Genomic DNA, 12409 nt, shown 5'->3' with positions numbered 1-12409 from the left:
TATTGTTTGTTCACATTTATTGAATAAACTTCTAAACCTCGAGGTAAGTTTAATGAAATGCGCTAATTTGTAATGAAAATTTTAATGAAAATACCAATTAGAATAAACGTTGAATAAGCTATCATGCTTTGTTCAAAAGTAAGTTATGAATTTTAGTTTCCTCTGATATAATTGTGAAGACATTTGAAGACATTTTTTCGTATCATGGGAAGACATTTGAAAAAATCACCTGGCATCCATCACATCATACTGAAATGTCTTCGCATATTGTGCGATTCACATAGAACGTTACGGAGAAGAACGCCTACGTTCCGTCAACGTCTCCACCAATTCACACATGCAGTCAATGCTTCCATCAGCACCGTCGCGTCAAATGTCAAACGAATGATTTAAGTAATGTTATTCATGGTGTCGCCACCTACAACAATTTTAAATTACAATGCCCTCTTTTAAATCAGCATACCTAGAATCAGTTCTAAATTTTTAAAAATTCAATGAAAATCATTGAATTCAATTATTTAACTGCTTAAACTCCGTAGTCCGACCCTTATTCAACAATAATAATAAATAGAATATTTCTCTCAGCTAGTCGCGAATGATTTTCACTCCGAAAGCTAAGAGCTAAGGAGCTTGGAGCTAAGAGATATGTTGGCATAAAAAGTACAGTAAGTTACTTATCATGCGATATGCTGAGGCACCATTCAGTGTCGCATTGGAGTCGATTTTGACCAGTAATTGGACATTCGCGACTGGTGGCGACTTTCAATGTGGGGCCTTAATTTGGGCTCCGAACTCAATGTTTACAAAAATGTCCAAAAAGAGGTAAAAATTTCCAATTAAACCTATTGCATCACAGATCTGTTCATTTAGCTTAATGTAGAATTAAATATAAATTACTGTACAACCAAATCAAAACAAAAGCCGGGACACAAAGCCCAAACAAAAACTAAACGAGCCATCCGTCTTCGTCAATTATTCTTTTCTACAAATCCTGCCGGTCGTTTTCGTTGAACGTATGATGACGGGTCGTTACGTTGCCGGTGTATGTGAATGTTTCCATAAGAAATACATGGTAGAATAACTGACGTAACGTGACGTGACGGAACGTGGACGTGACGTAGATGTTGTATTTGAATCGCACTTATTTCATGATGCCTTCAAAATGTCTTCACAAATGCTACGTTTTTACCGTACTACCCAGCAAACTTATATCGTATGAAATTCCAAAATTGGAGGCGATATACATTCATCCAAAACACATATGGATGCTATATTATGCATATAACTGGTATATAAATGCAAAAGTGGAGGCAAAATACGAATATTCCGTATTATAAACGTGTATGAAGCCGTATATAAAGATAGTCCGATGCATGTTACACTGAAATGCGATTTGATCCGGCAATGTTATATAAAATGAATAGAGTGTGCGTATATAATCATGCAGGCAGCTATATTACGATGCCTGTTATACCGATGTACGACCTAATCCATCAATTACATAGAAAATCGAGTTTTTTACATTTTATACGATTTCAGACACTCAATGAATTTTTACTACGTTTAGTATGAATAAAAGTAACAGCTAAGTATTTACTTTTACAAAATAGCAGTTTACCTGATTTCGCATGAATAAAGCAACATTTATCAGGTATTTACTTCGTGTGCTCATGAGCATACTTTGCGTAGAAAACACTTTCATTCATCCGATTTATGTTGAATCATGCTATCTTGCGCTAAAAGTTAAACAAGCTAACATGTACTATGACACGTCAACCATGTAGTTACCAATAGTTTGTGACATTGGACCTGAATTTGCGAAAAATCGAATTACCAAAACTTAAAAACTACGCAGAGAGGAAGATGACGACAATTTTAGGCAGTTGTATAGGTTTAGTCGCGAAAATGTAATTTTTCTTTAACAAAAACAGGAAGTGGGTTATGTATGTGGTGTAATCGCAAGGTTGACGTTGGACTATCGTTGGTTTAGTCATTGGTCATTGGTTTGAAGTTGAATCTGAATCAATTCTCAATTATCAGCAACGATGACATCTTTTCGGTTTCTTCTCCATGACGCTCGACGCTCTTGATTGAAAAATTACAAAACAAAATGATCAATTTCATTTGTCATATTATATTATATTATATTTTGAAAAGAAAACAAAATAAGCTCTTTTGCTTCAACACAATTCTAAGTTCTAAGCTCTTCTGGAAGATTATTTGTCAGCAAGGATGACATCTTTTGGAAACGAAATGAGTTGTGTGTGCGTGTATGCGTGGCGGCTGTCTTCAATGCCTCAAGTCTTTTCGATGCTGGTGCTTTCTTGGTCGCCTTATTCCGATGGATTCTTTTTTGGCCTTGGGGAGAACACTTTTTGGTGCGTTTTCTTCGACCCTTCCGAACTCCCTCACAGTTCGAAACATATTGAATGGTTTTCGCTACTAAGCCATTGCTTAAATATGCTTTTTGTTGGTTAATGAATCGAGAGGAGCTGAGAAGACAAACTAGAGGCAATTGAACTCTCTGAGTTTGAAGCCTCCAGCGACTAAGAAATAATTGGTGAAAAATTATGATTGAAAAGAGCGACTCGAAAGATTTTCCGATTATCATTTAATACATCCAAATTAAAAACTGACGGGGAAGAACAATCTTCTGATGCTTTCCTGTCAATTGCACTTGAATGAAGAATCAAAAAATATATACATTCCGAAGGAAGAACGTCGGGAGTGAGAATTGACTTTTAACGTGAGAGGTACGGATGTTAACCACTACGCCAAATCTCCTCCACATTCGACAGATTTTTTTTGAAAACATACTAACTTGTTATAAAAAAAATACAAATGAGAGAACAACATACAGATTCAGGCCAATTTATTTACAGAATTTTTATTACAAGATACTCTCGAAAATTGAAGCGACAACTAGTACATGTACTTTGCATAAGTGCTAAAGTTGCTAAAAAATTCGAAGAAAAATATTTTCAATGCGATGAATTTCATAAAATATTAAAATTATAAGTTAAGTTTTAACAGTAGAAGCAGGGAGACTTCACTTTAAACCTCGACCATGCCTTTGTAGGGGTTTATTCCCGATTGTGATGAATTTAACCCTGTATGCGAGTGCAAACAATGCTCGTTGGCCAATTAAGTGAAAGTTCTCAGGGTAACTTTATTCAGTAATCTGAGACAAATGATTGTGAATGTGAATTTATAAAGTAAAGTGTTCTACTAATATGGGTTTTTAAACTGTGGATCTTGATTTCACAACGAAAGAATATAGTATTACACACATATCATCACCAAATTATGTTACACGGCGTCCGTGCTAATCATATCTAATTCAATAACGCGAATGACGTGATTATAGTTTGTCATCAGATGAGATTTGAAGTAGAGTTCTCATTTTTTATCGACTCTGACATCAAATAGAAGCTAAATATATGGTGACTTCTAGACTAATACTAGAATTTTTTCAGCAAACCCACGTCACCTACGGCGCAGAATAAAGGAGAGTGACTCGATCCATCTCGCGTCATTCGCCTTGTAGAAAGAACATTTTTGTTATCTTACGTCACTCGCGCTGCAGAATAGGGGATTTTTTTCGAATTTGGCTGCATCCCCGGTTGTATTGACACCGGATCTATACCCGTACGCCATCAAGCGGTCGCTAGTTGCACAACGACACTATCAAAACAAAGCCTAAGCGCAGGCGTACGAAAGCACGTGATTGCGAAGGTCCTTATCAGTTCGTGTTGATTCTGGGTGGAATGCACAAACAAACACCAAACAGAGGGTGGTGGAACACGGGAAAACTTGTTACAGCCCGAAGGCGAGTGCATGTTAGGACTGAGGTCGCTCGGAAAATTTCAGTCGACTACAGTAACTCGACCAGGCTAGTTGGAAACGGAAAAAGCTCCAGTAGCAGTTAGAAATAGCCTTACATAATGGTGAACTGAAGTGAAAAAGAGGAGTGTTCTTGTTCAGAGTTTGTGAAAAAAGTGGTTGCGAAAATCAATCCAGTGATATCGAACGGATTAAATCGTTACGAATAAGTGACAAGTGTGTTTTCTTGCGCGTTATCGTGTACAATCTATTTAAAAAGGGGAATTAATGTGTGATGAAATTATTTCACAATCCAGAAACTGGTAAGCCAACTCTCTGATCCAAATAGTGTTTTATGCAAATTAGACGCCCTTATCAATTTCTAGCCAATTGGGTACGGTTAGCACGTGCTAGTAGCGCTGATTTTAAGCTGCGTGGGTGGAATAAGTTTCGCTGTGTCACAATACAGTAAAACCAGCGAATCGCTTCGACTGCCATTATGGCCGCAAGAATGGAGCGTTGCTGGAAAAATCAATATTTTCACCGATCTTCACACTGAACCGCTGGGTGTATGTGTATGGAGGAAAATATGCGCTTGTGTTAGGAACTTCCCATAGATACTACGAATATAGTATTCTGTTCCTACGCGTATTGTGTTGTTCTTCACCGCCGGCCTTGAACTGAAATCTGAGATCTTTTTTGGTCAGAAATGGGGCTCGACTACAGCTGATGGATAATAGTCACTCAAGGATAGATAGTTCATATAGATTCGAAAACGAGAAACAGTGACAATACGTGACAAATAAATAGCTGAAATATCCAGGTTACATTCGTTTGGTTATTAGGTTGTAGATGGAAAATACACGGAAATCACAGAAAAATTAATCTGCCAGTGTCATTCGTAACATATGTGCATAATTCGTTTTAGATACAAATCAAGTAACAAATCAAGTTGAATTGGAGTTTGACGTACCTTTACCAATTCAAACGCATTACAGTGTGTTATAAAACCGATCAGATATAATGTGCACATTTAGCAGTTATTCAAACGAAAAGAGAGCTGAAGGTCCATTTTGAAACTGTTTCGTTTTCTGAAAACGCTGTTTTATTTCTGATGGATATAGAATCTGCATGACGAATGACATGAATTGACTCTAGTCACAGTATTCCCGACGGCGGATGGAATGTGTATAGTAATCTGTCCTTCCTGTTCACGATTCGGGAATAAAATAGGAGCTACTCCCAGAATGAAGAGAGTGACTTTGTTATCTTACGTCACTATAAGTGCTATAGGCGAATAAGGGGATAAATCTACCAGAGAAGATTCCGATGAACATCTTCCAGCATTGATAATGCGGGCCTTTTCATACTAATTTACTAAAATTTTGTAAAAAAAACCTTTTAGCGGACCCGAAAGCACTATTGTGGATGGGTGCATTGTTTAGATATTTTTTTTTGCTTAATTTTTTTTGTTTTATTTTGGATTCGCCGGTCTATTTCGAGGAAGGATTTCGTAGAAAATCTCTTCTCCGTATTTTTATCGCACCACGTAGCGCTTGACTGCCAACATTTTCCCTTTCGACAATTTTGCCCAATTTTAACGCTCGTACAAACCACAATTTGCGCACAATGGCACGAGGTGTTTTCGAGGAAAATCCTCCGCATTTCCTGATAGACGTTGAACGTCCGACAGCATGATTATTTTTTGTCAAGAAAAGGGCAATCCAAAATGGCTTATTGCTCTCTGAGACATGTCTTCTCAATAATGGAAAAAGGTTTTAAAATTGAAATAAAACACAAAAATAATGGCTGAAAAAGGTGCGGAAAAGTATAATCTGATGAAAAAATTTCTGTTATTAATGATTTGAACAAAATATAATTCAAATAACTACTCTCGATTACTATGGCGAAAATGGTGATTCGTAAGTTGACCTCTAGAACGTTAGAACGCTCAGCAGAGTAGTGAATTCACTTGATGAATGATTGATACGTCATACGTCATAATACGGGAAGGGGTTAACATAACACCCGAAGAAAATATTTTAATGGTGTTGATTCACACGCATTCATTTAACTGAAACTTTTCCAACTTGGTCGGCACTAGGTACGTTGCAATTTTATGTTATTAGTTTTTTAAATACTATGACGACTGACTTTTGAAAGGGGCTTATGCAAAAATGGTGTCAATCCTAAAAATAGAGTTGTTAGAATTAGCCATAAAAATTGTAGAATAACCCTCATTTGAATTCCCGTGATACCGTTCGAAATGAAACGGACTGGAATTTTATGCTTCAATCCAGATTCAATAGATTAGAGATTGAGAGCTAGAGAGAATCAGAAGAACGAGAACTGACCGATAGCCGATAGTGTCCACTATATAAGCAGTATGTTTGTAAAGCTTGACCTCTTTTACCAAATATACGTTCAATATCACAGTACGGTCTCTTCATTTTCGTTGGTCGGTCGATGACACTGGACATTGTCCTTTTCGCGTGGTTCTATTGTGCATTGTGCACAAGTTTTGGAGTGCGTGCTTTTCGGTTGCTAGTATCATCTAGCGAAGAAGTCCTTCGAGTGCGGTAAAGACGAGTATATCGTCATCAAGAGTATAACACCAAAACGGGTTATTCGATCGGGATTGTGTCTTAGGCAAAGTTATACATTATAATTTTGCGGTTCTGGAAAAAAAAGAAACTTTTTTGATCGAAAAAATTTAAAATGGAATATCTCAAAAATTTGTTTTTTAAATTTTAATTTTTGACACAATAAAGACACAATAGACATGATAAAGCCCATAATTCTCCAATACCTGGTTTTTCATTTGATCCTGAGCAAATGAAAAATGATTTTTATGGCGTTTTAAAATTTGCACGTTTTCTACAAATTTTTTTATAAAAATTTCTAACTCACTAACTTTCATGTTTCTTTGAAAAAATTGCAACTAATCCTAATTTTTTTAATATAGTATATTTGACGAAGCTTTAGATCTTATTAACACTAAACCGACCGATGTTTCATGTATACCTATTCCTACCACAGATGGTCAAGTAACCCTTTATAAATAGTTAGTGAATAAATTACTCGATTTAAACAGTTTTTTTTGAGCAACGTGGTATACCATATTTCTCCTGTATATTTCGACATTTCGAAAACAATTATTAGCAAAATATTAAAATAACAATTTTTGATACGCAAAATAGCACTGTAGCTTGGATTGGTTACTGTTAGCTCGCTTGGATAGTCAGCAGTACAATTAATTCTGATCATTAATTATTCATTCACAAATACAACAAAATATATAAAGCAATGGCAAACAATGTGTAATGCAATGGTTTTGTATCACAACCACACATTCAAATCATTCTGATATCATATAAATGTTTGCAAGGGTCAAATGACTCGTTGCGGTAGTTGGGGCAGATTACATATATTTCTCAGTAAAAAAAATAACAAGAGAGAAGTAAACACTGAAAAATTCATTCGATGTATGTTTTAGGAAATGGCAAATGATGTTGTGGAAATGTAATTTGCAAGAAAATTTTGACTAAAAGTTTAAAATGGGTCATTTGACCCCTCGTGGTAGGTTTGGTGTTAAGATATGACCTTTTGTCGAAGATATCTATTATCTTCTATAGTTTCTGGAATATATATTCATATTTGTATGAAGACTCCTGAAAAAAATAATATTTCACTCGTAATATTTTCGTGTGTAAATTTTCGCGTTTACCATGTTATTGAAGTGTTTCTAAATATAATATAATTTATAATTTATATAAATATAATTTTTCAAGGAAAACATGAAAAAGTTGTTGTCAGGAAAACTTTTTCCCTGTAGCAATGCCTCTCTTATGATGTATGGATGACTCGTTATTAGTTGTATATATATTCAATTGTATATATACCATTTTGTTTCATATTCCGAACAGTCTCAAATTTCGAACACTTCATTTTCAAATGTAATTTACTAAATTTTTATGTTATAAATAATTGAATAATGAACACAGGCATTCTTTGAAATATAGGCTTCATTTAGAAATCATTTACAGGTATCGATACAGCCTATTAATTGTAATATTAAGCATTTGCGAAAAAGTGACAGTCAAAACCAATGATAAAATATTTGCGTTAGCAAGTTCCGTAAAAAAAACAAGCATCGTTAATTGTTCAGTTTTTGTAGTTGTTTCAACTATTCTGTTTATTGCTTTCATGTTAAGTGCTAGAAATGGTAAGAATCTACAATAAATGGATGGAATAAGATGATATTTTATGCAGACATCTTCATTAAAATAAGTGTTCGGAATATGAATCAAGTTTCTACGCAAGATTCAAATTGCGAACACTTCACTTCACACTTCATTTACAGATATCGATACCGATACAGCGCCCTTGGTACCGAAACCATGTAAACTATAAGAAACAAATACTATCAATAATAACAAAAGCAAAACCCAATTTTTTTGAGAGCCTAACATTTTTCCAAAGAAGACTAGCTAATTGACTTTAATTTGATTTATCGATCATATGAATCGGTACAGTAGTTTAAAAGTTAGAATTTAAAAAAAATGCATTTTTGCTGTTCGGAATATGAGTCAGTGACAAAAATGGTGTTCGGAATTTGAGACAAAAGTGATTAAACATATTTTTAGTTTTTCACCATGAATATATATTTGTAAATCAACTTGATTGTAGTCAAATGAAAAAAAGGCTCTATTGTATCCAGAAATAAAATAAATTTCGCGAAAGAGTACCATTTTGAGTTATGAGACACTGTTTAATGGTTTGATGTCCATTAAACAGTGTCTCATTACTTAAGTGTTCGGAATATGAGACAAAACCGTATTCATACATATTTTTCAGAATTAAAAAAAACATATTTTTGAGAGAAATGAATTTTTATTTTCAAAATATTTTATTTCAATGATTTTTTTAATTGTTTGATATTTTGTAATGAAAGCGTAAATTATTTCCTACATTTAATTCTTCAACCAACATTTTGTAGTCATTTGTCAAGCGCCAGAATTTGCACACAAAAATATTACGAGTAAAACTTATTTTCAGGAGCCCCCATAGAAAAAGACCATAAACAGGAAACCCCTTTTTGTGCGGTTTTTTTGTGCGGTATATGAAAAGCATATTTGACGACGATTTCGTCCGTTTAGTTTTTTTCGATGTTTCATATGCATTTCAGTGCGAAAAAAACATATTTGCGTCTAAAATATCCACTTCTCAAATCATTCCTATCCTTCCATCAAATGCTCTAAGTTGTGCATGACATGATTTCTAATAACAACAAGTTCCGACACGCAACTAACTTCTTTATGCGGTCCCTATCTACCACAAAAGAAAGTTTTTTTTCCAAATTGTGTACCGAACACGATTTTTTAAAGCTACTGGTAAAGTTTTGTACCATATTTTTTACGCGATTTTTTGTTCGGTCCCTATCCCCCGCACAAAAAAAAAGGTTTGCCTGTACAGTTACCTATCCCTTACTCGATGTTCTGTAACTCGATATTTTCCCTAACCCGATGGATTTCATGGCATCTTTGATTTATTTTACAACCATTCTTTTCCCCTTTCTTTTCATCTCTCCATGAGTTTTAATCTTTAAAATATTTTTTTCAGTGTAATTTCATCAAAAAAATGGAATTTTATTAAAATTAAAACAATTTCCTACATTTAATTCATTGACCAGCATTTTGTAGGTATTATAGATTTTGAATTATAAGTTTTTCCAAGAATAAAAAGAAAAAAAAACTTTGGCCCTTTTCAAAAACCTAACCTAACCTAACCTAAGTCTAACCCTTTGTCGAATATTTCAAGTATGCAAAGTGGATTAAATGACTAATGTCTTTACATCCACAACCAGAGACGTCAACCTTTCTGAATTTTCAGGATTTTCCAGGCTTTTTGGCACGTTCCCTACTATCCTGACAAGTACTAAATTAGATCTGATTTTTTAAGAATGATTCGTATTTTCCTGATTTTGTAACTTACTTCATCAGAATAAAATTATTCCCTGAAAAATACACTGGAATTCTTCTCAAAATTTTCCTGGTTGGAAAATTAACACATGTACGAGGGCGGTCCGATAAGTACTTAGCCTCATCGCCCGATGGTGTCAGTATCGCAAGAGAGATTACTATTGTGTAGTACATTCTCATAAACAGCTACTGTCAAAATTACAGCCGAAGTTATTGATGAGAGAGTAATATATGAATATTTGGATGATTCCATAAACCTTATTAGTGGCCGTTTTGAGTGGCTCTACTCTGGCATGAAAGTGTCTGAAATAGTATTCTTGATGTTATTGGTTCGTATAATAATTCCTAGTTATATCAATTTAAAAAAATGATATTCATCGAAACATCCATGAATCTCTCTGCAAACTGATTTTAATTTAGTGATTTTTCAAGATAACTTTCAAGTTGAACTTCGAAAAACCGTTTCAACTTACCCCAGTGTACCTTAATCAAAAAAAAAAAATTAAAATTGAAAAACATCCAACAATTCATTTACTAATGATATACTTTCCTTATTTGGTGAGTAAAAATGCTTTCCAATGTATGGAAGATGAATTCAAAAAAATCTTACAATTCACTGTGGCGATCAAACGATCATAAGACCCCTGCAAAATTTTCTCAATGGCAAAAACTTCAACTCTATGTGCAGCATAAGAAATATATTGCACAGTTTTCGACGAGATAACACACAAGTATGAATAAATTGAATAAATGTGAATCTGCCTATGGAAATTATACTTATGTTTTCTCAAAAACTCTTCACGAACTTTTCGGACAACCCAATATGAGCTGTTCTGATTTCTTACTGATTTTTATTTTCTTTCTTCCTGATTGTTTAACATATTAAGAACCGCACGTTTTGGGGCAAACTTGAACGCTTCATTAGTTCGGACTCCACGAAAGAGATCGTTTCCATCGATGAGGATGAGACGAAGTCGAGCCATCGGTAGGCCTTGTTAGATTCTTGGTAAACCAAGGATTTAATTTTCAAGTGAGAAAACACGGGTTATTTCGTAATCCATCCGCAACAGACAAAACGCGAAACACGATAAAACTCGTGAGCGGTCCGCAATATGTTAAAAATTATAGTTGGCAATGCTGCCCACAACGATTCACTGTAGATACTGCAGCCAGGAGTTGGTATTCGTCATATATTGAAAAAAAAATGGAAATGCCAACATTCTGCTGTCGAATGTCGAAGCACCATTGACGAACTTACGCAATGCTGAATCAGCTCATGCGACACCTACTTTAGAGCTCAGAACCACAAAAGTGATGATGTTTGTTTATTCTACGCACTTAAAAGCAAGATTCGGTTGTGATTCTTCATTTTATTTCAATTTGGATTCATTTCAACCATTAAATGTCGTCAATATATGATAAGAAAGTTAGAGTTTTGTATATTTACAATGGTTTCAATACGCGATTTGACCAAAGTCACAGAAAATTTTAAGTTTGATAATGCACACATGTTATTAGTACTGAGGATAATGGTAATGAAATCGATATCATATTAAATTGGCTGATGTCATTGATTATGTAGGGGCCGATACGAGAAGGATTTTCAGTACTTTTAGCGCAACAAATGCTAATCATCGTTTACCAAGTTGAAAAAAAAATTAAAGTTACAAAACAACCGAGCCATTCTTCATAATCTACATACCACATTGTAAAATGATGATTTTCCAAACTTTTCAACGTGGAAAGAATACTTGAATCCGGGAAATTTGAAGGAAAATTCGGATTTTTCTAACAAATTTTAACGAATTCTATACCAAAAAAAAACATCATCATTTTACTCGCTGTGCCATTTGGTTGTAAATCTAACGTAAATTCGTCAATTGCATCCTGAAAATGGCACCGATTGGTTCGCTTTATACTCCATTTTTCTTCAAAAATTATTACGACTAGAACGTAACAGTAAATGGTGACCACTAAGGGTCCACGTGAACTCCCGGCCCCGTGAGGCTAACGCCATATGAGCCTTGATAAAAATATATATTTTGGAAAAAAAAAGGGTCCACGTGTGTACTTTCAATGTGGGGGAGCTGTATTTCCAACAAGACGGTAGAACATCCAAAACACGCGTACTACAACTGCTTTATTGATGGAACGATTCAGCGAACGAATAATATCACGTAATGGATCCGAAGATTTGCCTCCAAGGTTATGCGATTCGCTATCGTTGAACTATTTTTGTGGGGCTATGCGAAGTCTGTGGTCACACTCCGTAGAAAATTGATGCCTTGAAGTCTACCTTATCTCTTATTTAAGTGCGATTCACATACAACATCCACGTCACGTTCACGTCCCGTCACGTTCTGTTACGTCAGTTATTCTACCATGCAATTCATATGAAAACATTCACATACACCGGCAACGTAACGACCCGTCAGCATACGTTCAACGAAAACGACCGGCAGGATTTGTAGAAAAGAATAATTGACGGAGACGGATGGCTCGTTTAGTTTTTGTCTGGGCTTTGTGTCTCGGCTTTTGTTTTGATTTTGGCTGCATTTTTTTATGCCAACATATCTCCCAGTTTAAAATTTCTCAGTCAAAATCAA

The 12409-nt window shown here is 34.9% G+C and overlaps 2 protein-coding genes across 10 annotated transcripts in view; one reads left to right on the top strand and one right to left on the bottom strand.

The window, feature by feature from the left end:
- Window positions 1-12409, bottom strand: part of LOC129762988 (T-complex protein 11-like protein 1) — a 40970-nt gene that overhangs the window by 25689 nt on the left and 2872 nt on the right. The gene's annotated exons all lie outside the window — the stretch shown is intronic.
- LOC129762987 (MAP kinase-activating death domain protein) overlaps window positions 3860-12409 on the top strand; it is a 66997-nt gene continuing 58447 nt past the window's right edge. For all 9 annotated transcript variants that reach the window (XR_008740771.1, XM_055761636.1, XM_055761637.1 and 6 more), the window contains exon 1: window positions 3860-4145. The gene's annotated coding sequence lies outside the window, so the exon portion shown is untranslated. The remainder of the gene's footprint in view (window positions 4146-12409) is intronic.

This window comes from Toxorhynchites rutilus, chromosome 1 (assembly GCF_029784135.1).
Source record: "Toxorhynchites rutilus septentrionalis strain SRP chromosome 1, ASM2978413v1, whole genome shotgun sequence".
In the NCBI taxonomy this organism is placed as follows: domain Eukaryota; kingdom Metazoa; phylum Arthropoda; class Insecta; order Diptera; family Culicidae; genus Toxorhynchites; species Toxorhynchites rutilus.
The sequence above is the reverse complement of the archived record's forward strand: the minus strand, read 5'-3'. Positions and strand labels throughout refer to the sequence as shown.